Source organism: Apodemus sylvaticus, chromosome 6 (assembly GCF_947179515.1).
Source record: "Apodemus sylvaticus chromosome 6, mApoSyl1.1, whole genome shotgun sequence".
In the NCBI taxonomy this organism is placed as follows: Eukaryota; Metazoa; Chordata; class Mammalia; order Rodentia; family Muridae; genus Apodemus; species Apodemus sylvaticus.
In genome coordinates, this window is record NC_067477.1 from 40,145,647 (window position 1) to 40,168,065 (window position 22,419).

Sequence of the window (22,419 nt, forward strand, 5' to 3'; positions counted from 1 at the left end):
CTTGAGTGTATGTGCACCATAGGAGCCCTTGAATGTCAGAAGAGAAACTGAATTACAGATAATCATAAGCTACCATGTGGATGCTGGGAACCAAACCCGGGTCCTCTACAAAAGCAGCAAAAGCTTCTAACCACTGAGCCATCTCTCTAGCCTCCATCTAACTTTATCCCAAGCTTAAGGACATGATGCCCATTTATTAATAACATCAAAATTTTAAAAAAGTATGCAGTACCACAATTCCTGCCACTGCTGTGGAGACAAGAAACTGCACTTGTAGGTCCCCCTATAAGTGACAAAGAGCTTGTGAAATGGTTCACAAACTAAATGTACACAATTTAAAGAGCTGCTCAGTGAGTGTGTATCACAACCCGCCCATTCATCTGGCACTCAAATGGCCTTTTTCACAGCACAGCGCTCAAATTACAGTAGCACACTGGGTTGGGGCAGGAGACATTTGACAACAATAAGGGGTTTCTGAATACACAATTGCCAAAAACAACTCATAGAATGAAAAATGCTTACACACTGCGTAGCCTGCTGCATCATGCAACATTAGCACAGCCTTGGCTGAGTGCATACATGTGCACACACACACATGCACTCACACAGTATGCATATCAGTCCATACAGAACCAACAGGCATTCCACATGAAACACTGCTCAGAGTGTAAAACAGCATGCTGGTTTGAACTGCAGTGTTTTACTGTACATACAATTTCCTGTTTCTTCAGAAATACAATAGTTTAAATTACAGAAAACAAAGACTTTTCATATTTTTCCTAACGTTATTCCTGAGCATTTGAGTATCAAATCTGTGTATCTGTGGATTGTACTGAGTAAGTTTGATTTTACTGTTGTCTAAGATGTTGTCATGTTATTCGCTGTCATTCTGAGTGGATTTGGAGGCTCCTAGATGGCACAACTCTGGGCACGTCCTGAGAGGTCTCGCTGACCAAAAGCTCTACCCTGAATGTGGATGGCACCATGCCATAGACTGGGATCCTGACCTCAGTGTAGGAAGGGCTGTGCACCAGGCATGCGATGCGGCCAACTTCCCTTGTCCCTGGCCTTCCTGGCCCGAAGGATGGAATAAACTGCCTCTGTTAGGCACTTGTCACACCAACAACACACTAACAGCACAGCTGCTGTCCTGAGTGTCCGGGAAAGCAGATGAAGTCTTACTTGGGATGAGGACAGATTCTCAACAACGCCTGACACAGCACTAACACAGGTTTAGCAGTCTGTGCTATGAATGTCTATGAACTGGCACTCTCAGCTCTGGTGCTGTAAAATCAGGGTTACTGGTCAACTCTGAAACACTGAGGACATGCTTGCCCTGTAATATCAAATACTCAGCCAAGAGTGGAAATATCCAGAATGGGCAGATCTGTATAGATAGAAAGCACAGTAATGTCTGCTTAGGGCTGCGGGGATAGAAGGACAGGTGTGAAAGACACTGAAGACACTGGCCTATACGCCGCACATGAAGTGTGTATTAGTAGCTGCGTTAAAGCCAGCTTCTTCCTAGCAGCCCTGCTCTTCTTTGCCTCTTTAGAAGTTGCCCCTACTTTTGTCTATCAGCATTATTTGCACCCATACATCCAACCAGAATTTGGTTGTTTGGGGATTCCCTCACCTCTCTTTATAGATCTGGTGGCCTTGCAAACATACCACCTTTTAGAAAATGTAGGCCACCAGAACCTTACACAGCTTCAATTGTGACTGAATCACAAAACAAAATGGCCACTTTAAGCGAACTTCTCAGTACAAATCAGCCCCCTTTTCAGACTCACCAGTAAGTCGGGGCTTCTCATCAGATGTCTCCAGACAGAGGAGATTTGTGGGTTGCCATGTTCAGAGACATGAAGGTATTGTAATACACCATCCATAATTGATCTGTAGTTCAGGGTTGCATTTAAAACTAGGTTCTAGGAATACAACATTCAGGCCTAGCCTTCAAATCTTAATGAGAGAAGCAAAACACAAAATTTTAATCTATCCTGTCAATCCTGGGTTTCCGCCATCCCGGCACTCAAACTATTTTATCTATCTGTTGAGCTTAACCTCATGGATCAGGACTGGTCCTCTGGACTCTGTGGCCCAGTGCCCTGCGCACAGGACAGCTTCAACGGAGGTAAGTGGGTAAAAGAACTAAGAACAAGCAGGAACAAATACCTCCAAAACACAGCCCATCCTGCCTCTTCACAACGGTCATCTGAAGGGAAACCAAGAAATGTCCAAGCTCTCCCTCTGCTCGCTCTCTTCCCTCCTCCACCCATCAGCTCAACCCCGGGGGCAAAGCATGAGGGGCTCCATTGCCTCTTCACAGTCTTGCTTGTCCTCCTTCAGCTTTTCACTCACCTGAGAGTTACTGAGCATCACTGTCCCCTTTACAAAAGAAACACCACAGGGTGCAATGGAACTCAGCCTGTGCCTATCAGTGTCTGGGTGGCCCTACCCTGAACACTTGGAATACTGAGACTCAGACAAGAGGCTCAGCCACTAAATCCAATTCTAAATCTAAACTACAAAATGAAAACTCCCAGATTTGATAGGCATCAAATTTTGTGGAAAATGCTAGTTTATAACAGGCTTGATTTTGTGTGCCAGGGTATGTGTGCCAGGGTAAGTTTAAAAAGTGTTTCTCTGCTGCCCTCCCCACAACTTAAACTCTCCTCATCTTAAAATGGACAGATTCAAATGATTAAAATTGCCTCATACTCTGTCCTTAAAAGATGACTGCTTTACTTCTCCAGAAGAAGTCAAATAAAATGGGTGTTTGACAAAAGACTCCGGGCCTCAGCAACCACCTCACCAAGACTTAGAATGCATGTGCACCTCAGAATCACCTCACAGAGAAATCCATCAGCCCTGCTCCTGCTTCTTCAAGCTCCCTCATGTTTGTCTTCCAGCCAACTCAGACAGCTGAGAAAGTCACCCCAACAAAGGAATTTTTCCAGAGACACCTTCCCTTTCCCCCACCAAATAGCAGCTCAAAGCTCCCTTTTTACTGGACAAAGCTTTGGGTTTGCTTGTTTGGGAGCCATTTTTAGTCAGGAAGAATGGGGACGGAAAGCTGGGCTTCGAGGTAGTACAAGGGCGACACCTTTTTTCTTCACCGTGCTTTCTGGTACTTTCCGAACTTTCCACACGGCCTCTGTACTGTTTTTATGACAAGAGAAAGCAAGACAGGGCACTCGGATGGGTCCCTTGTCTGGCTTCTTCTGGGCTCTTCATGAGTGACAAGCATCTTGAGGACACAAATCTGCATGGGCCTCACCTGAAGCCCACACCTGCCACAGGACTAATAATTAAGTGAATAATATTAGGCAATGTCTGATTTGGGAGACAGTGAGGTGATCAAGCTGGGCATGCGCATGGTAAGTCCTTGAGGGATGTGTGTAAGTGCCCTTATACAGCAGCTGAGAGGTGGAAAGGCTGCTCTCCACACAGTAAGCAGTCAACAGAAGCCTGCCTTCCACTCAAGACTCAGCACCTCCTCAGAGAATCCACTGTTCCATTCTTGGTAGACCAAAAGCAAGTCTGTACACAATGTTACAAAATGGAGGCCAGGAACAGAATTTGTCAAATGGGGCTCTCTGCCATTCAGAAGGCACACACACGAAATCCTCAAAAGTTAACCTTTATTCCTAAGATTAAATAAGACTAAGTACTAATGCAAACAAAGGATTAAGATAACAGCACCCCAGACTGGTTATTAAACTACAAAAAAAGCAAAGCAGAAAATCTCCAGGAATGACTTAACATGAAAAAAAGTCTCAACCATTTGCTTGGGAGAAGTGACCCACAAGCAAGCTGTCAGGGGAGGCACACTGTACTCCACCAACTCGGGGAACGCAGCTCGGCAGAGATTTATAGGTGAAGAGTCACTGCTTCCTCCCCAAAGCCAGCCTGTGCCGTGTCCTTTCTCACTGTCCCCAGCCAGTGCCGTGTCCTTTCTCACTGTCCCCAGCCTGTGCAGTGTCCTTTCTCACTGTCCCCAGCCTGTGCCGTGTCCTTTCTCACTGTCCCCAGCCTGTGCCGTGTCCTTTCTCACTGTCCCCAGCCTGTGCCGTGTCCTTTCTCACTGTCCCCAGCCTGTGCAGTGTCCTTTCTCACTGTCCCCAGCCTGTGCCGTGTCCTTTCTCACTGTCCCCAGCCTGTGCCGTGTCCTTTCTCACTGTCCCCAGCCTGTGCCGTGTCCTTTCTCACTGTCCCCAGCCTGTGCAGTGTCCTTTCTCACTGTCCCCAGCCTGTGCCGTGTCCTTTCTCACTGTCCCCAGCCTGTGCCGTGTCCTTTCTCACTGTCCCCAGCCTGTGCCGTGTCCTTTCTCACTGTCCCCAGCCTGTGCAGTGTCCTTTCTCACTGTCCCCAGCCTGTGCCGTGTCCTTTCTCACTGTCCCACATGCTATGGCTTCAGTTCTGTTTGAGGAACTGAGAGCGCGTTTCCTAGAAGCCAGAACAGTGTTTACAGCTGGTTTTGTATCCTCATTTCCTTCACTCCCACTGGCCCTGCATACTCCTATAGGCTTCCGTCTGTTGCCAACATGCCCCTGGGCTCTGTAAAGACATTCACTTCAAACAAAGCAGATGCAGAGTTGAGGTAATTTTAAAGCAAAAAGTGAAAGTCAAAACAAGATGACAGACAGCTGCCACCTTCCACAGTGTGAAGAGAAAGCCAGCACCCCAGTGCAAGCTCAGGCACCGCAGCTGCCTATCTGTCTCTCCTGGGCTGAGAAGAGAAAGTTTTCTAGAAGAAAAAAAATCTGTCCTTATTGCGAATTCTGTTAAGATTTAAACTTGCTTCACCGCAATTATAAATATTTACATTCCACCAAGCTGCTCGTACTAGAAACTGTGCAACCCGATGCTGTGGGCTTCTGCACTGTGTAGACAGCCATTGTGAGGCTGCCCACCCCCGACTCTGTGAACTCAGAAGGCATTCAGTGACTCCAACCTTGACTCCCTGAAGGGAGGCAATTCAATACTGTGCCCAAGAACTTTCTCTAGAAGTTTGAGATATTTGCTCTCCTAACCTACTACCTAAAAGTTCATTGCTAATGCCTGAGTTTTCTTGCTGAGGCCAGCAACAGCAGGAGGTGAGGGGAAAAAGAAAACCATTCCTGCTAGCCAGTGAGTGTCCAGAAGCCAGACAGGGGCCCTAGCCTTCCTCAGTGAGCTTCAGGTTCCCATCTCCTACATGTCACTGTGTCACTGTATCCATCTCAAAAGAAGTGTCATGAGGTAAGGACAGAATCTAACATAGGACAAACCTGTTGATGGAGTATGATGAAAGATATTAACTGTGGAGGTCACACTGGCAGGCCGAAGTCCCATATCAAGCTGGGAGTCGAGGAACACCAAAAGGTGACTCATATGACACCTCTGAGAACTGGTCAGCAGCAATGATTTAAAAAACAAAAACTTCGGAATAACACAAATTAACTATGAACTACATTCCCAGCCAAAACCTATACTAGAAAACTGCCTTTCACTGGAGAAACGGGTGTGGGGTGTATTTCATTGACATGAACTAGTGTTTAAAACAAATTACTAGCTTAGCTGACTGGGTGGTTATAACTAACCTATTATACATAGACAGACTTTCTGGCATTTCTAACAGGAAAATACACTGTACTCACACAGTCAAAACATACTGAGACAACTATATTCCCAGTGATAGCTGCATGCGGCAAGACAGCTGCTGCAGTGCGTGTTGCTAAAGGAGGGATCCTACCACCTGCCTTCAGCAGCCTGGTCCCCACTCACAGGGCTAAGTTGTACCCTGCAGGGCTGTTAGAAATGAGGTGGATCCTCAACTATCCTGTCACTGTTAATCCTATGACTAGGAAGCAACAGGCTCCTGCCATGAAGCAACAGAACACTAGGTGGCTCCTTTTCAGCCAAAAAGTTAATAAGGATAAAACAGAGAGCCACAAGCCCTACATGGAGCGAGTCAGTAAACAGCAGGCGGAGTGGATCCATTGGTCTTTACTGCACAAGGGTAATAAATCCTGCAAGTCAATGAGATGCTGCTCATGGGCTCTCTGAGCCAAGACATCAACTGACTGAGAAGTTTCTAAGTAATTTGTCAGGCCCTTCAATGAGGACTTTCAAGGTGGAAATGGAAGGTGCGTGTACTTACAGTGCCTGCCAGGTGACTCTGGCCCTGCCCTGTGGAGAACTACTAACCCAGCTGACCCTCGACATGGAGTCTAAATGTCCCTTACGTTTATCTTGTCCAAGATGGACTCTCAGGACTCAGGAGTGAGTGCCTACTACTCCTGCAGGTAACTCTACTGGAAAAGACCTTTCTGATGTACAAACATCTGCATGTACTCTCATCAGTGTACCTTAGGGACGCTACACTATTACATAATACTTGGATTTTTTAAGACTGTCACAGAGCAAAATGAATCCCAAAGAGAGAAAAACTAAGGATGAGCCAGAGCATCCAAGAAGTTCTCCTTGAAGAGGTGGGTGGGGCTTTGAGGAGGAGAAAGGCCCAAATTAAACCAGTGCTCAAACTGGGCGTGGTGGAGTGGTGGGACACACCTGTAATCCCAGCATTCCACAGGCGGTGGAAAGATGAGGAGCAGTTTGAGGCCAGCCTGGGTTACATCACAAGGCACTGAGAGCAAAGAAGGCTGTGGGGACTGTGTACACTTTTAAATCAAACCTGAAAATACAACTAAAACGGACAACAGACAAAGATTCAAAGGAAGGAGAATGGTTGTTACAGGGGAGAAGAGAAGCCCAGCACATGAGCCAAAAGAGATGATCTGGAGAAAGACAACAGATAAGCAGGACAGGAAAGAGGCAACAAGCCAGTCAGTCACAAAAGTGTGGGCTTGGTGCAGACAGCACTGCAGACATTAGCTGCAGGGCAGCGGGTGCCACGTTAGCGTCAGAACTGCACACTGGTTGGCAAGGACACTGCTCCAGTCACTCAGATATAAAGGTGAAAGGTTGGCTCTGAGGTGGCAGTAAAACAAAGAGAAAATATTGAAAACAGGAACCCATGCACAGGGGGAAAACAGCGAGGCGGGCCACAAATTGAAGGAAGGGAAGATTCAAGGACTCTGAGAGGAATCTGAAAAACTTTGAAAAACACTTCAGAGTAGAAATAAGGAGGAACTCAGTCGAGGAGCACGGAACAAGGGTGGGGGCTGGCTTATTTTAAGAAAGCCCCAAATCTCACTCTGTCCCACATCTGCAGTACACCTAACACCTTTGCCCTTCTTTCTGGTCACAGCACAGGCTGCAGATTCTGCATGCTCACATACGGACTCTGTACTTTTGACTCTGTAACAATACTGCCAAAAGTGACAGTGATTACAAAAATAAGATGTGCTTTAGCCAGATGTGGTGACACAACATTTAAGTTCAGCACTCTGGAGGCAGAGGCAGATGGAGTGAGTTCAAGGCCATCCTGGCCTACAGGGGGAGCTCAGGACAGCCAGAGTTACATAGTAAGACCCTGTTTCAATAAATGAAGGAAGAAAGGAACAAATAAAATGATGATAAGAAGTGCTTTGATAGAGCTGGGAGGCAGGGAAGGAAGGAAGGAAGGAAGGAAGGAAGGAAGGAAGGAAGGAAGGAAGGAAGGAAGGAAGGAGGTACTGAGAAGTGCTTTGGTGGAGGTGTGTGCAGTCACCACAGCAACCAGCTCATGCTTCCATCTACATGAGACAGAGCCAGGCAAATCTGCAGAGGAAGTGCTAGGCCGGGGAGAGTGGGGAGAGGTGAGAAAAAACACCAAGTAACTGCAAGTGGGTCTGGAGGTCTTTTCTAGCTGATAAAACATGTCCTGTTTGTTTATGGAAAGAGATGGCCGCACAACTCTACAAATAACATCAAAAAAGTGCTGACTTGGACAGTTTAAATGGGAAAACAAGACAGTAAGATGCAACCACGCTGTAAGAAAAACCTTCCAGAATACAGAAATAAGCACCGTAACTGCAGACAGTTAGACAGCACTGCAGGAGCAGGAGCCACTACACACAAGCTACAGTAACAACTCAGTCACTTTACAAGTCAGTTCCTTGTAAGGCAAAAACAAGCATGGAAAATATGGGACAAGTTAAACATGGATCCCATTATGACGACTCTTACAACTGCTCTATATTCTTTAATATATACTTCATAAACAGAAAGGTTTGAGGATTTTTAGTAATTGTGGTAATATTACACCATATACCCATAGTTTCTTGGAAACTGAAATAATATACAGTAAGCCAAACCCAGGAAAAACTGATTATGTGCCTCAACAATTACTAAGCAAATGAATGGCCCATCTTACAACTGTCTGTAACTGCAGTTCCAGGGGATCTGGCATCCTCATACAGGCATACATGCAAGCAAAATACCAATGCACAGAAACAAAAAGAAACTATTTTTTTAAATAGATTTGAAGATGTAATCAAAAGTCTATGAAAAAAAGAAAGGTTTTCTTGCTTGACAGACACCAGAGAGCACCAAAATAATTTCTGCCTCCAAGACACTTACCTAAAAACAGTTCCAGCCATTCTTTCATTAAAGCCATTGCTGCTCTTCCACTCAATACAATTCATCAAGTTAACACACTACGTGACCACACCCTCCAAGGTATGAAGTAGAAACGTAAGGGTTCTTTGGAAAAGTCAGGTGTTTTGCTGGGGAAAACATGTGAAGGAACATCTCACTAAGATGTTCTCTTGTATACAGGAGAAAGGATGTTCTGCTAAAGCAAACGCATGATGAAGGATTCTTTGCCAACAATACGCATGTATCAGTCAGCCTTACACTGTAGTTGAGCTCCATTTGTGGGGACTCTGTGGACTCGTGCTGATTGGATGCACATGCTGAGACAAGACACATTGCTGAGGCAGGGCACGTGAAGGACACGTGATGTGTAGAGAGTAGAAAAAGAACTCAACAGAAAAACGGAGACAGAGCTTGGCTTGCTGGTACAGCTAGCTAGCTGTCCAACACTTGTGGGTCTTGTGTGGTTGCTGATCTTGGCTTCCCTGAGAGGGGCAGAGTGGGGAAATTCTCGTGGCATTCCTCCTGGTCCCTCCTGCTGCCTGAGCTGAGACTGAGGCCTGACTGTCTACTGAGTAGTGCCGTGGCTGCTGCTCCCGACTCTACTGAACTGGACTGCTGCTGTGTCCGTGAACTGTTTGTGAGTGGACTGACCTGCCACTGCTGAGCTGTGAACTGAACTGTGGATTTCCAGACAACACAGACAGGAGTTGTTCCAAAGAACCTTTCTAAGTAGGTCCACTTGCCCTGTATCCTTTGGGCAGTGGGCTCCAAGGGAGATTAAAGTGTTTAAGAACCATCATTAAAAATTAGATTTGACAGAAATTAAAGTTACAAAGGCACCTTTCATCTTCCTGTCTACGTCCCAGGACCTGCAATGGGCACACAGAGTAATGCCCAGTAGAATCTTAATGGTGTAAGCCTGTAGTCCTAGCTACTCAGGAAGCTACACGGAAAGATCCTAAGGTCTGCCTGGGGTACACAGGGAGTTCAAGTCCAGCATGACTGATGCTCAAACTCTGAGCACAACAACAAGCATCGCCATCATTCATACCATGATGAATAAATACATCCCACCTAGGAAGAGCATGAGTCTCCACTCAAAACCGCCCCCAAAGAACCAAGAACCATGGCTATCCTCTTATCTAAAGCCACAGACAACTACTGGGAAGGTATCTGTTTTTTAAAAGTTTATTTTATGCGTACATGTGTGCCTGAGTGTTAGTATGTGTAACCCACGTGTGCAGGACCTCAGACATCAAGAGGGCATCTGATCCCCAGAATTGGGATTAGAAGCAGTTGGGAGCTGCCATGTAAGTGCTAGGACCTGAGCCAATCCTCTGCAAAGCTGTAATAACTATTAACTCCTGAGGCACCTCCCCCACCCCGGGGGAAGGCATCAACTCTAAAGAAACACATTTCTTCTTCACAGTTTCCTCGAAGGAAGCACAGTTAATACATTCAAAATGCTGTGTATCAAAATAAAAGATCTTTCAGCATCTTTATTTGATCTCAATTTTTAAAGCAATAGGTTCAAATACATTTTACATGTCATCTGCCAAAATAAACAAACAAACAAACAAAGTAATTGAAAAAAAAAAACCTAACTAGCAATATATATTTAGGTATCCTGAACTGAGATTAAATGTAAGCAATGAATTAATCCAGTGGCTGCATTTCTTTACCTTATGTTAGTCCCCAATTACCATACAGAGAAACCAAGATTTATTTAAAACTGCATCTCAGTAGCTGAGCAGTTAACTGGTCTACGCTAACCTTCTATGCTAACCTGCCCCCCCCCCGCCCCGCCCATCCAATGAAATTTGCATATTATTATTGATAATATAGGTCCTTTGGGCTTCAGGTGTGTTTCCATGATCTCTCTCCAGACCAGTTCCTCATGGCTTCAATCCCTCCATCCTCTCAGCTGACCTGATTTCCCCTTCCCTCTCTCCCTCCTCTGGCTCACAGACTTCCTGCCCTAGTCTCTATTCTGCCTAGCCATTGAATGATTAGCATTTATTTACAAGACAGAAAGTAAAAGGTAAGAATTGTTTACCCAAACCTGAGACAGTAGATTATTGGTATAAGCATGACAATGCCATGTCCAGAGTGAAATAAGATATGAGGGCAGAGAAATCAGCATTTGAATAACACAAGGGTAGACTTTACGTAGTATACAAAAACATTATTATGCCTATAACTATTAACTTACTTAGCTTATGAAAGTCTAAAATAATGAATTATCTATATCTAGGAAATAATACATTTTCCCATTATAGCATCTTTCCATTTAAATGAAGTTACTCTGGTCAAAGCTATGTTTAAGACGCAGAGCTGCACCAAACTCCCTAAACAGTATCCCTGATGTTATGCACAAAGAAGCTCTCTAACAGCCTGGGAAGCTAGAGTAAAAGCTCCCCAGGAAGCTGTCTAAGACTCAAGGATGGATCCAGGGGAAACCTCTCACCAGTCACAGTATATGCTAGCCCACAGGCTAAGTGGTTCCAGACATCCCAAAGTCAGCAGTAAGACAGTAGAAACAAGACAGCCTTTCCTGCCTTCATTTATCTCCAAAATTCTGAGATGGGTAGCTACTTCCCATCACCTATTTCACAGATAAGGAAACCCAAGTTCACAAGCGCTGAGAGACCAGCCCACCGCCTACCGGATGTCAACAAGCATCACATACCCAACACTTACAAATCAACTCCCAACCTGAACTCCCCAAACCTGCTCCTCCACTCACTTCCTTTGGTCCATGGCATCTCTATTACACCAGCTGCTCTGGCAAAAACCGTGTCATCCCTGACTGCACAGGGGCAGTGTACAACATCTCCCCAGTAAACCAGGTCAGCTCCAAGGATACACCCAAAGCCTAGGCTCTTCGCACCAGCCCCACCCACTTCTGCTACTGTATCCTGCGCCTCAGCACTACTGAGATTGTTTCTACCCATGCCCTCCTGGTCCTGTGAACCAGTCTATTTTTTAAAACACAGCTTTAGGAACTGGAGAGATGGTTCAGTGGTTCAGTGATTAAGAGTATTGGCTACTCTTCCATAGGACCCAAGTTCAATTCCCAGCACCTAAATTACAGCTCACAACCCTATATATTAACTCCAGTCCCATGAAATCTGACAGTCTTTCCTGGCCTCCATAGGCACTGTATACACTCTATGCATAGACATGTGTAGAGAAAACAACCATTTTTTTTCAATAACACAACTTTATACAGAAACCCTCCCAGGGTGTCTTACCTGTTGATGCAACCCTGAGAGAAAGGGTGTCTTCCATCCACAGGGCACTCAGTGAGTTTAGTTCACACATAAATGAAAGAACAGCAGCCAGAATCACATGTAGCATGCAGCAGAGCCAAGGCTGTAGCAGACCTTCCAGTGTTCTTTGGCAACAATGAGGCCCAATTTACAGCAGCCAAAGAACAGCCCTCCCTCACGGGAAGAAAGCCTTATATTTTGCTTAGCATAACTGAATCTTTTTTTTGGGTTTGTTTTTTTGTTTTTTGGTTTTTTGAGACAGGGTTTCTCTGTGTAGTCTTAGCTGTCCTGGAACTCACTCTGTAGACCAGGCTGGCCTCTGTAGCCTTAGCTGTCCTGGAACTCACTCTGTAGACCAGGTTGGTCTCAAACTCAGAAATCCGCCTGCCTCTGCCTCCCAAGTGCTGGGATTACAGGCGTGTGCCACCATGCCCAGCACACTGAATCTTTTAATGTATAATCGATACTACATTAGGGTTTCAGCAAGTTAAATTGGAAATGCTAACTTAACAAAGACACAAACCTTCCAACTAGGATGAACATGGACTATGGCAGCGTGGGCAAATGCTAGGCTGACTGGCAAAACCCGGCACTCAGACCTCCAGCATGGCCGCATTTGGGGAGCACATTTCAAGAGCACCAGCCCAAGCAAGCAGGGCTTTGCAAGACCAGAGCGCCTAGGAGACAGGGGTCCCACGTTAGAGCCTACCACTCACACGGGCAAGAATGAGTCTCTTGGTGATACTAGTAACAGGAGAAAGACTGGACTCAAAAATGCCATCACCAAAAGGACCTGGAAAGAAAGAAACCTTACAGAGCCAAGTCTAAGCAGGGATTACTTTTGGATCAGAATAAAACTAATGTTTAAAGTGCTAACCAGTACAGAATTTTCTTGCTAAAATGTCTTAAAAGAAAAAACAAAAACAAAACAAAACCCGCAGCAGCAGCAACAACAAAAACCCTAATCTCTTTCTTCAGAACTTTCAAAAATGTTTCCAGTATCAGCCACTCAAAGCCTTAAATTTCACTGATTACAACAATTAACTCCTGCAATATTAACAGTAGATTCTAAAGGAAACGTCATTCAGCTCAGTTCCTCCTCTTTTTCACAGAAAAGGATGCTTGGTGTATAGGTATTCAACAACAACAACAGACTTGTCAGATGAACAAGCGAAAGGCTAACTAAGGTCTAGGAGGTTATAGCTCTTCCAGCAGCTGACAGCAAGACCCAGGGTTACCCAGAACCAGGGAGGTTTCTCAGTTCCTTTGGAATAAACTGGGTGTGGGAGTGGGAGAAACCAAGACTGGAGAACTCCCTGGGTCTTAGGGAAACTGCAGCCAAGATATATTACAGGCAGTTTCCTTAGTTTTCTTAATTAGAAAAGCACTTGATGAAATAAATTTTGCCAAAATCCTATCTCCTTGGAAACCAAGAAATAAAACTGTTTCTTTTTTCCTCTACATAAAGAACATTTAATAAGGACTATTTTCATAATAAACAGCTGCAACTATTTTGTGTCAGAAGTAAAACAGGTAGCTTTCACTAATGAATAAACCCAGAGCTGGAGAGATGATTCAGTGGTAAGAGTGCTAACTGTGCTTCTAGAGGACCTAGGTTCCTGACACTCACAGCAGCTCACAGGTGGACCTTACCTCCAGACCCAGGGGATCCAAGGCCTCTTCTAGCCCCTGTGGCACCAGGCATGCATTTGGTACACATAAACGCATGCAGCCATACATACAGAATAAATGTTCAAAAAATTTCTTTTTCAAATTGCTTCTAGAGTCCATCCAAGATGCAGATAAAGCAGCAGGACAAGGCTATGAGCCAAGTGTAGTAGGAGGGAGGCAGACACAGGGAGATGCCCTGGGGCTTGCTAGCCAGCCTCCTCGCCTAGTCCAGGAGCTCCAGACTAATGAGAGACCTATCTCAAAACAAGAAAATAGCTGGGTGGTGGTGGCATCGCACACCTGTGATCCCAGCACTTGGGAGGCAGAGGAGAGTAGATTTCTGAGTTCGAGGCCAACCTGGTCTACAGAGTGAGTTCCAGGACAGCCAGGGCTACCCAGAGAGAAACCCTGTCTCAAAAAAACAAAAACAAACAAAGAAACATCCAACGCACAATGCCCACTGCTGACCTCTGGCCTCTACTCAGTCTTGTGCCTGAAGCCTGACACACAAGACACCCACTGAGTTACCACACCATCTTCAGGACTAAGTCAAGGTTCTTTCTGAAGCTTCTCTAGAAGTGGACCCTGTACATGTTCTTTGCAAGTCAGAAAGTGCTGGACAAATGACCCTTACTATACTACCTGCAAATGACAGACAGCCTCACTCACATTTTGCCATTTAAATCACTTTACTTCCTTCTTTAAATGTTTCTTGTCTCCTCAAAAAACAGACAAAAGAAAGAAAGAAAAAAAAACCCAGAAACATTATTTTGGCTTTTCATGTGCCTATCACTCAATGTCTAGCCCTATAAAATGAAAAGTACCACCTAAGGAACCAAAAGCAAGGGAATGGCGTCACCTCTGTGGGAATGAAGCCAGTACACAGTCAAATGACCTGCAACAGGAGCACCGACCATGGGGGAAGGAAAGTGTTGTCTTCTCAACAGCTGGTGCTGGGAACTATGTAAGGTCCACATGCAAAAAGAATATAGCATATCTTAAATATAAAGTTATACAAAAATTAGCGCAAAAGTGAATCAAGAGTCTAGATATAATCTAAAACTCTTAAATTTTTGAACACAGAATTGGAGTAATGGCTCAGGAGATCAGAGAATCCAGAGGATCCAGGTTCCATTCTCAGTACCACATGGTGGCTCACAACCATCTATAACTCCAATTTCAGTGGACTCCAACATCTTCTTCTGACCTCCATGGGCACCTGGCATGCATGTGGTCCACAAATATTAAAGGCAAAATACTCATACATATAAAATACAAATGAATAAAATGTTTTCAAAACTTTTGTGCATCAAACATAATCAAGAGAAAAAAAGAACCTACAGAGGAAATACTTGTAAATTATGTATCTACAAAAGAAAGAAAAATGTGCAGAGGTGACTAGAACCATCAGAGGGCACGTGATAGAACCACCCACCAGAGGAGCCATCAATACCACTTGAGAGCCCACCTCAAGTACGCAGCATAGCCACATAATAAAAAGAGAGGAAGGTAAAAGGTGAGGAAGATGTGGACAGACTGGAAGTTTGGTGACCTACTGCTGAGACTGTAGAGTTGGGGTGCAACCACCACAGAAACATTATAGAATGAAAAGCTCCTCAAAAACCCAAAACCGGAACCGCGCATGGCCCAGCACTCGCACTTCCAAGTCAGCATGCAGAAGGACTGTGTGCCAGCTCTGAGAGGGACAGCTGTGTGTCACTCTTTCCAGGCAGACTCAGGCAGAGGCAGGCAAATCTCTAAGAGTTTGAGGCCAGCCTGCTCTACAAATTGAGTTCCAGGCCATCCAAGGTTCTATGACACAGAGAAGCCCTGTCTCAAAAACCAGTACGGCTCAGCAGGGGGTAAACACGTCCCACGCACACAGCCATCCTAAAGGGACGGCAGCTCTGTCATGTACTACATGCTGTCATCCTTGAGGACACGCCTAGTGAGATAGTCAGTCACTTAAGGGCAAACACTGCATGATTCCACTTACGTGTGATGTCTGGGGGAACCAAATCGGAAACACAGAAAGTTGGCAGTCGCCAGGGGCCGAGAGACAAGGGAGCAGAGAGTGGCCGCTGTCTGAAGTACAGTTTCAGAGACAAAAGTTTTTTTGTTTGTTTGTTTTTTTCAATTTTAGAGCTCTATTTCACCAAAAGGTGAGTAGGCTTAAAACCACCAAACTACATACATTTGTGTTTCTACTACATTGTTTTAAGTGGATCATACAATTACCAAACTGAATTGACATGTCCCAGCCACACTGCAAAATTGCCTGACCAGGTAAAGACCTGTAGGCAACCAGTTCTAGATTCCTTCTAACATAGCTTTTTCAATAAACAGAACTCTGTTGAAGATCTGGAGGCTCTTTCCCTTTCATCTATCTAAAATGAAATTCCACTGACCATAGAGAGCTACTAACACTGATCCAAAGCCGCTCCGGAAAGAAGGAAGACAGAATCACCTACCAAGACACCCTCCCGGCTTCCCTGGTGCCTGGCTGCAGTAACCAGGCCTTCCTCACGGCCTCCCCAGCATCCCCATGCGGCTTCAGGCTATACAGTACTTTGAAGACAGCTCCAGAACAATCCCAGCAGAGCAAGCATTGGCCTGGAACAAGCTTTTCTGTGTCCCTGCTAGCACTCCAGGACTCCTACCCACTGAAACACTTTCCTTATATAGTTGGCATCCTTCCTTCACCACTGCACACCAGCACTAAGGACCTAATTTTAAAACTGAGAATAGAGCCGGGCGTGGTGGCGTGGCGCACACCTATGATCCCAGCACTTGGGTGGCAGAAGCAGGCGGATTTCTGAGTCCGAGGCCAGCCTGATCTACAGAGTGAGCTTCAGGACAGCCAAGACTATACAAAGAAACCCTGTCTCAAAAAAAAAAAAAAAAAAAAAAAAAAGAATAAACTGTGAAGTAGCAAAGGAATTTCTCTAACTGGAGTCAGGGTTAGGAACTACATTCAAGCTTGGGAACAGTTCTCCCACACTACTGAGCTAGGGGTTACACCCCTACCTGCATCACCACACACTTGCACACGCACATGCATCTCACATACACACACACAACCACTGGCTACTCAGAGGTTAAAATCCAGTAGGCTAACTAGTAAGTTCTTCTGAAGTCTCCAATGGAGCTGGGAAAGAGGGGAATGATCAGCTCCAAACGGACCCGCATTTCAAGAGCAGACTCAGAGCCGGTTGAGGTGTTTTCCTCAGTCTTTGGGTGACAAGCAGTACAGCAGTAGTTCGGGAGTTATAGTAGGCTGTATAGTAGGGAGAAAGGACAGGAATGCTGGAGACTGACCCCAGGGCCTCACAAATGCTAAGCAAGTCCTCTGGCCTACTGAGCCCTCAGCTGGATTTGTGAGAATATAAGAAGACACTGACTCCCATTTAGTCCTAGGGACACACAGGTGACTCCAACAGTAGGACAGCAAAGCTCTTGAGCATCCTTTTACCAGTACCCTAAAGAAACAGACTCTTCCCTGAAGATAGCTCGGTGCAAACTGCTTCTCTGAGGGCATGAAAGAAATGCAAGGGGCAAGGGGCTTACAACACGCCAAGCTGACATCTACCATTTATTACATGATAACATTAATCACAGGAAGGTAATATAGGGGCCTAGGTAAAAGATACTAATCAGAGTTGAGGGTATAGGTCAGTGGGAGAGCACTGCCTACCAAGAGGGAGTCCCTGGGCCTCCTGTCCTGAAGGAGGAAGACAGGGAGCTGAAGGCCTAAGAAGAAATACTGAGCGCAATGACAGCAGCCTCCCAGGCTGCAGGAACAGGAGTGGCTAGCCCAGCCTCTGCTTTTTAATCTCAATGGCTGTCTTCTGAGATCAGAGCTCAGTATAAAAGGAAACAAAACTCTGAATGACCCACAAACAATGAATAACCTGTTCACACTTGGTAAATGGCTCAGCTAAATAAAAAGGAACCCCAGAAACTACAGCCCGATGCCCTTTCAGCCGCAGCAGTCTCTAAGGGACCCCTTCGTTTATAAAAAGCCAGCGAAGTCTCCATCTCTGAGCCAGCATGCCTCAGAAAGCATAGTCTCTCGGCATCGAACGCTATGTAATTACCTGTTTCCCACAACTCAAGTTAGGCAGACTACAAATCTGATGAGAGAGAACTGTGGCATGTTAAGGAACCAATTAGAACCCATCAGCTGGAAGCTCTCATCTCAGAACTGCAGAAGCAACTTGTCACCTTCCCTAAAGTGCACCACCATGACATTCTAGGGTCTCTCTCTAGTTCTTTTTTTAAAACACACACACATTCATTCACATACACAGGAAGCAGAGGAAGGGAGATCCCTGTGAGTTCAAGGACAGCCTTATCTACATGGTGAGTTCCAGGCCAGCCAGGACGACACAATGGGTGAACCCGGTCCCAAAAGAAAATCTCTTTGCACCTGGGTCATCTTAGAAGATGGTTGGAGGATTAGATGAGAAGGTGAAGTTTTCTCTCCCTCAAAAGATACACGCAGATGCTTTTCCTTACAGACCTGGTTGCAAATTAGAGCACCCTGTGACATTCTGTCCCTTGCTTAAATCACCTGTGTGTTTAAGGGATCCAGGGGGACCACGCCCCCCCCATGGCTCCCATTCCTACTGCAAATAAACTTACACAGGAAGGAGAAGATGGACAACAAGAAAATTTGACTTTTCTAAAGAGTATCAGGACACTGAGGTGATAAAGCTATCTTTAAAATAATATTAACAACAATTTTAATTTAGATTCCTTTTTCCATAGCTTAGCTATCTGAGTAACTCCAAAGCTTAAGTGTCACATGGAACATTGATACTATTTCCATACCTTTTCAACCTTAATGTAGCTATTATTTCCTTCAGTTTTGCTTCTCCCTTATTTTATTTAATAATCACTGAATACTTAGGTATGAGAGAGAATCATAAACTAACTTCAACATAGTCAGCAGAAAAAGAACAAAAGGCGAAACACAGGACCATGTTTAGCTCAGGAAGGCTGGCTATCCTGATGCTGCTTATATCTAGTTTTATAACATACAAGTGATGTCCGCTCCCCGGCTAGCACCTCACCTCCAGCTGGGGAAGCCGGGTCACAGGAGCAATGCTCAAACTCCCTTCTAGTTTCAGCCACCCATGACTCTGGTCATGGAATGCCAAGAAAATGCAATTACAAATGACTTTAGTTACAACGCATTTTCACACACACACACTGGTTGATTTCTGTGGCAAAGCTGGTGCTCAGCTCTGCACTTGTGCTGCAGTCAAGACAATGAAAGGGGCACAGCTATTTTTTAAGGTCACCCCAGCCAGAAAGTGGCAGGGCAGGTATTTGAAATCCACATCTTCTGAAGACAAGTCATTTGAATCCTTTAAATAAGTTGAAAAAGATCAAAACTGCCTCATATGCAAACCTTGGACATGGGGTAACTTCAGACCCTAAGATGTGGGTGTGATCCCATGGTGCTTGGGACCAACAGTCCCCTAAGCCCAAGAATGATTTTGCTAACCACTGGAGTCCCAGAAGCTGAGAAACACCTCTGCTGGTGGCACTCTGTAAATACTGCTTGCCTCTCACAGCTCAAAAGGTTACAAATACAGGGAAATAAGAGGGAAATTTTATTTTTCCAGTTTTGAGGTTCAGTTTCTGTGACATGAAATGAAACAAGGAAGCAAGTTTGCTCCATCAGAGTTAAAGGAGGGGGTGGGGCATGGGGCTATTCTAATCCAGTCAGTAAAGCAAGGTTCAAATCTAAAAAGTAACCTAAAAAGCTTCAGTAATAATCATACCTTTGGTTTTTTTAAAAAAAAAAAATACAGGTAGGCAAAAGCCAGCAAGCCTTATCATCACCACAGAAACTGTCCACTAAGTCAGCCATGAATCCAATCTGAGTCGGGATCCACTCAACACTGCTCTCTTTGCTCTAAGTGAGCATTTGAAAAGTGCTGACTGAACATCACACTGCAACTGAAAATAACACATATGTACACCTTATCGCAGTTAACCAAGACCCTAAAGTCTGCATAACTGCTAATCTCAAGTCATCCTTAAACTCCAGTACACTCATAAGTTGTTAGGAAGCTCTTCAAAAAGTTGCTTTAATTTTTTTTTCCAAATGAGGAGACTACACCAATACTACGCACATAATTCAAAGCAAGTACGAAATAAATATAAAAGGAAATCCCACTGGAAAACAGAGTCAAAAGATGAGTGAATCTCAGAATGTCATTTTAGTAGCGTGCTGAGGAGTTACTACCACAACTGCTTGACAGTCAAATCAGGCAAGCCTGGTGCCCCAGCCTGTGACAAGCCGGGGAACTGCAGAGAGGCTAACAGCTACACCTACTGACTGTCTCAGCCACTTGCTCAACCCGTTCCTTCTCTCAGTCAGCTGGAAAATCTAATTAATAATAGTCAATTTCGAGAATCCTCTTAGAGTGAGGTAAGAAGAAAAAAGTCTCCTATGACACTGAAGCAAGTCACCACTCCAAATGTCTTATTTGCCCCAACTATTACATTCAAGCCATCACCCAAGTTATTTTAAATCACTGTTGTTAATGCCTTCGTAGCAATAACGTATTTCATGGGAAAATGCCTTAGTAATAATATTCTAGTTAATAACTGGGTTGTCACCTCATAGGTGGACACATCAGAGGCCATAAACTGCTCTGCTTAAACCTTTTAACTGCTCTGCATAATCCTATCAGCTTGTTTTCCATCCCGGTAAAGGCAGCTTAATTGCAGCATTTGAGAAAGGACAAGGGGATACGGGAAAGTCGTTAAACCAAGATACAGAAAATCATTCCGTTGCCTAAACGACGCTGCTGGAGTAATTAGGTAAGGCTTAATGTTGTGGCTATCCAAAAGAATCAGCCAGAGAACCTTTGCATCGGGAGATACTCCATCGAGAAAGCAGGAGAAAGTTGACACTTAACTCCCACTGAGCACCAGTATAAAAAAGAATGGCTTTAAGACTCTGAGTCAGAGTTTCAACATGAAAGGCTCAATTTATAGAGGAAACGCCAACCCCAGTTCATCCAGATAGACCTGGAACCTGATGAAAGTCGACACCTCCCTCTGAAATTTGCATCGCATCACTGGCTCGAGTTTAGAAACATAATCGTGTACAAGCTAGTATGGATTTCAGTGAAGGCTGCCTCTCAACTAACCGTCAGGGGGGAAAAAATCAAATCCTTAAAGCTCCAACGTAGTCTCTCAGTTACCCGTCCCTAAACGCTTCCCCTTCCAAGAGGAATGCCAACAATCCAGCACAACACCTCCCTTGAAAGCTAGCTATTTCCCGTGCCTCTGGTTTTGGACTCGGTGAGCCCCGATGAAATTTCAACCAGCCCAACGCGATTGCCTGCCCACGTTGAAATGCCATGGAGCGATTTATGAACCTGGCAAGTTGCCTTTAAGGTCAGGAACGAAGTTGGAAAGGGCAAGGGGAGAAAAAGTTCTTTATACAGACAGCACCCTCACGCCTCTCCAACCCTATGACGGTTTTCTTCCTCCAAGGAACGCAGGTTGGAGCATCCCCGGATCTCAGTCCCCAGGATCTTCCCAGGAGAGAAATTAACACCCCTGAGCCCGCGGCCAAATCTTTCCTTTCCCCACCATTAACCCACAGGGCCTTGCCCCCTGCAGCACACCTGCAAAGCGCTCACCGAGTGACGACGGATGGGGAAGGATCGCTCCGAGGAGCCCGGAGCCGCAGGGTGAGCACGGCCACCAGGCAGGGATGCGGGGCTCGGGGCCTCTAGGGGAGCCGATCCGGATCCTGAGGTGCGAACGTGCGCGCGCGCCGTGCGCGGTGAAGCGCAGACTCGCCCCCGCCGGGACCGCGATCCCCCAGCACGCCACCAAATCGGAAATCAAACTTTCAGCGGCTGTGAGCGTCCAGCTCCGGACCGCGAGTCCCAAGCCGAAGAGGGGGACTGTCAGCAGTGCCGCCCCGCCCCCCACCCCCACCCCGGCCCTCCTGGGCCACTTACCGCTTGGCCTGGGCTTCCCGGTGCAGCCGCGCATCCGGGGCGCGTCGTCCGCGCGCTCTCCCTGGGGAGAAAGAGAAAGCGTGCAGACGGTCGGGGCGCGCTCGCTCGCCGCCTCCTCTGCGGAGATCAGAGGCTCCGAACGCCCGGCGTAGGGACCGCCGGGGCAGGATCAGCGCGGCTCACCAGCCTCGCTCCGAGAGGGTCCCCGAAGCTGCCGCGCTCCGTGCGCCGCGGAGGCCGGACTAGTCTCCGGGCATCAACTATTGTGCAGGGGCCCGGACCCCGGCTCGTGCCCCCGAGCCCCCCATCCCGCCCGCCGGCTCCCGGGAACGAGCGCGCGCGGCGCCCGGGGAGAGTCCCGGCTGCGGAGCACCGCGCTGGGGGCCGTGGGAGGAGGGGGGAAGTTGCGTGGCCGCGGGGGAGGGGACAGGTAACTGCCCACCGGGGCTGGAGGACCCGCGCAGGGACTACGCGGGAAGAGAGCCCGGGGTGGCGGCGTTAGGCGCGCTGCGGGTGGTCTCCCAGGCCCACCCTCCCTCCCTCCCCTACCCTTTCCCCCCCGGGACACGGCGCCGCACTGACTTTCCGCTCACTCGCTCACGCACGCTCTGAACTCGCTCACAAAGTTGCCGGCGGTGGCGGCGCTGCACTGGCCCTTCTCCCCGCCCCATCCCTTCCCTCCCTCCTCTCCTCCCTCCTTCAGTCTCGGGTGAGATCACCGCGGCGGGGTTCAGCGCTCAGACAAGTCTCGCGAGATTAGAGCCCAGCTCGGGCCGGGGGAAGTGGAAGCAGGGTAGTGAGGACCGAGGAACTTCTAGTTGCCATGACGACTCGACAGCCGGGAGCAGTTTTCACCTGCCTCCTCCGCTGCCCCAAGCCTAGCGGTGGGGAAGGGGAGGCTGGGGGAGAATTTAGGGCTTCCATAGACCTGCTTCTCTCTCGGAGGTGGGCG

At 46.6% G+C, this 22,419-nt stretch overlaps 1 protein-coding gene across 5 annotated transcripts in view; it reads right to left on the reverse strand.

Moving 5' to 3' along the window:
• The window catches only part of Sipa1l1 (signal induced proliferation associated 1 like 1), a 258,641-nt gene extending 236,487 nt beyond the window's left edge, over positions 1–22,154 (reverse strand). For 4 of the 5 annotated variants that reach the window (XM_052185511.1, XM_052185514.1, XM_052185506.1 and 1 more), the window contains exons 1-2: positions 22,050–22,154; positions 21,468–21,528 (exon numbers count right to left, since the gene is read on the reverse strand). The gene's annotated coding sequence lies outside the window, so the exon portion shown is untranslated. Of the gene's footprint in view, positions 1–21,140; positions 21,330–21,467; positions 21,529–22,049 lie in introns of those variants that run through there. The other variant, XM_052185509.1, reaches the window with a different exon arrangement.
• Positions 22,155–22,419: the final 265 nt, after the last annotated feature.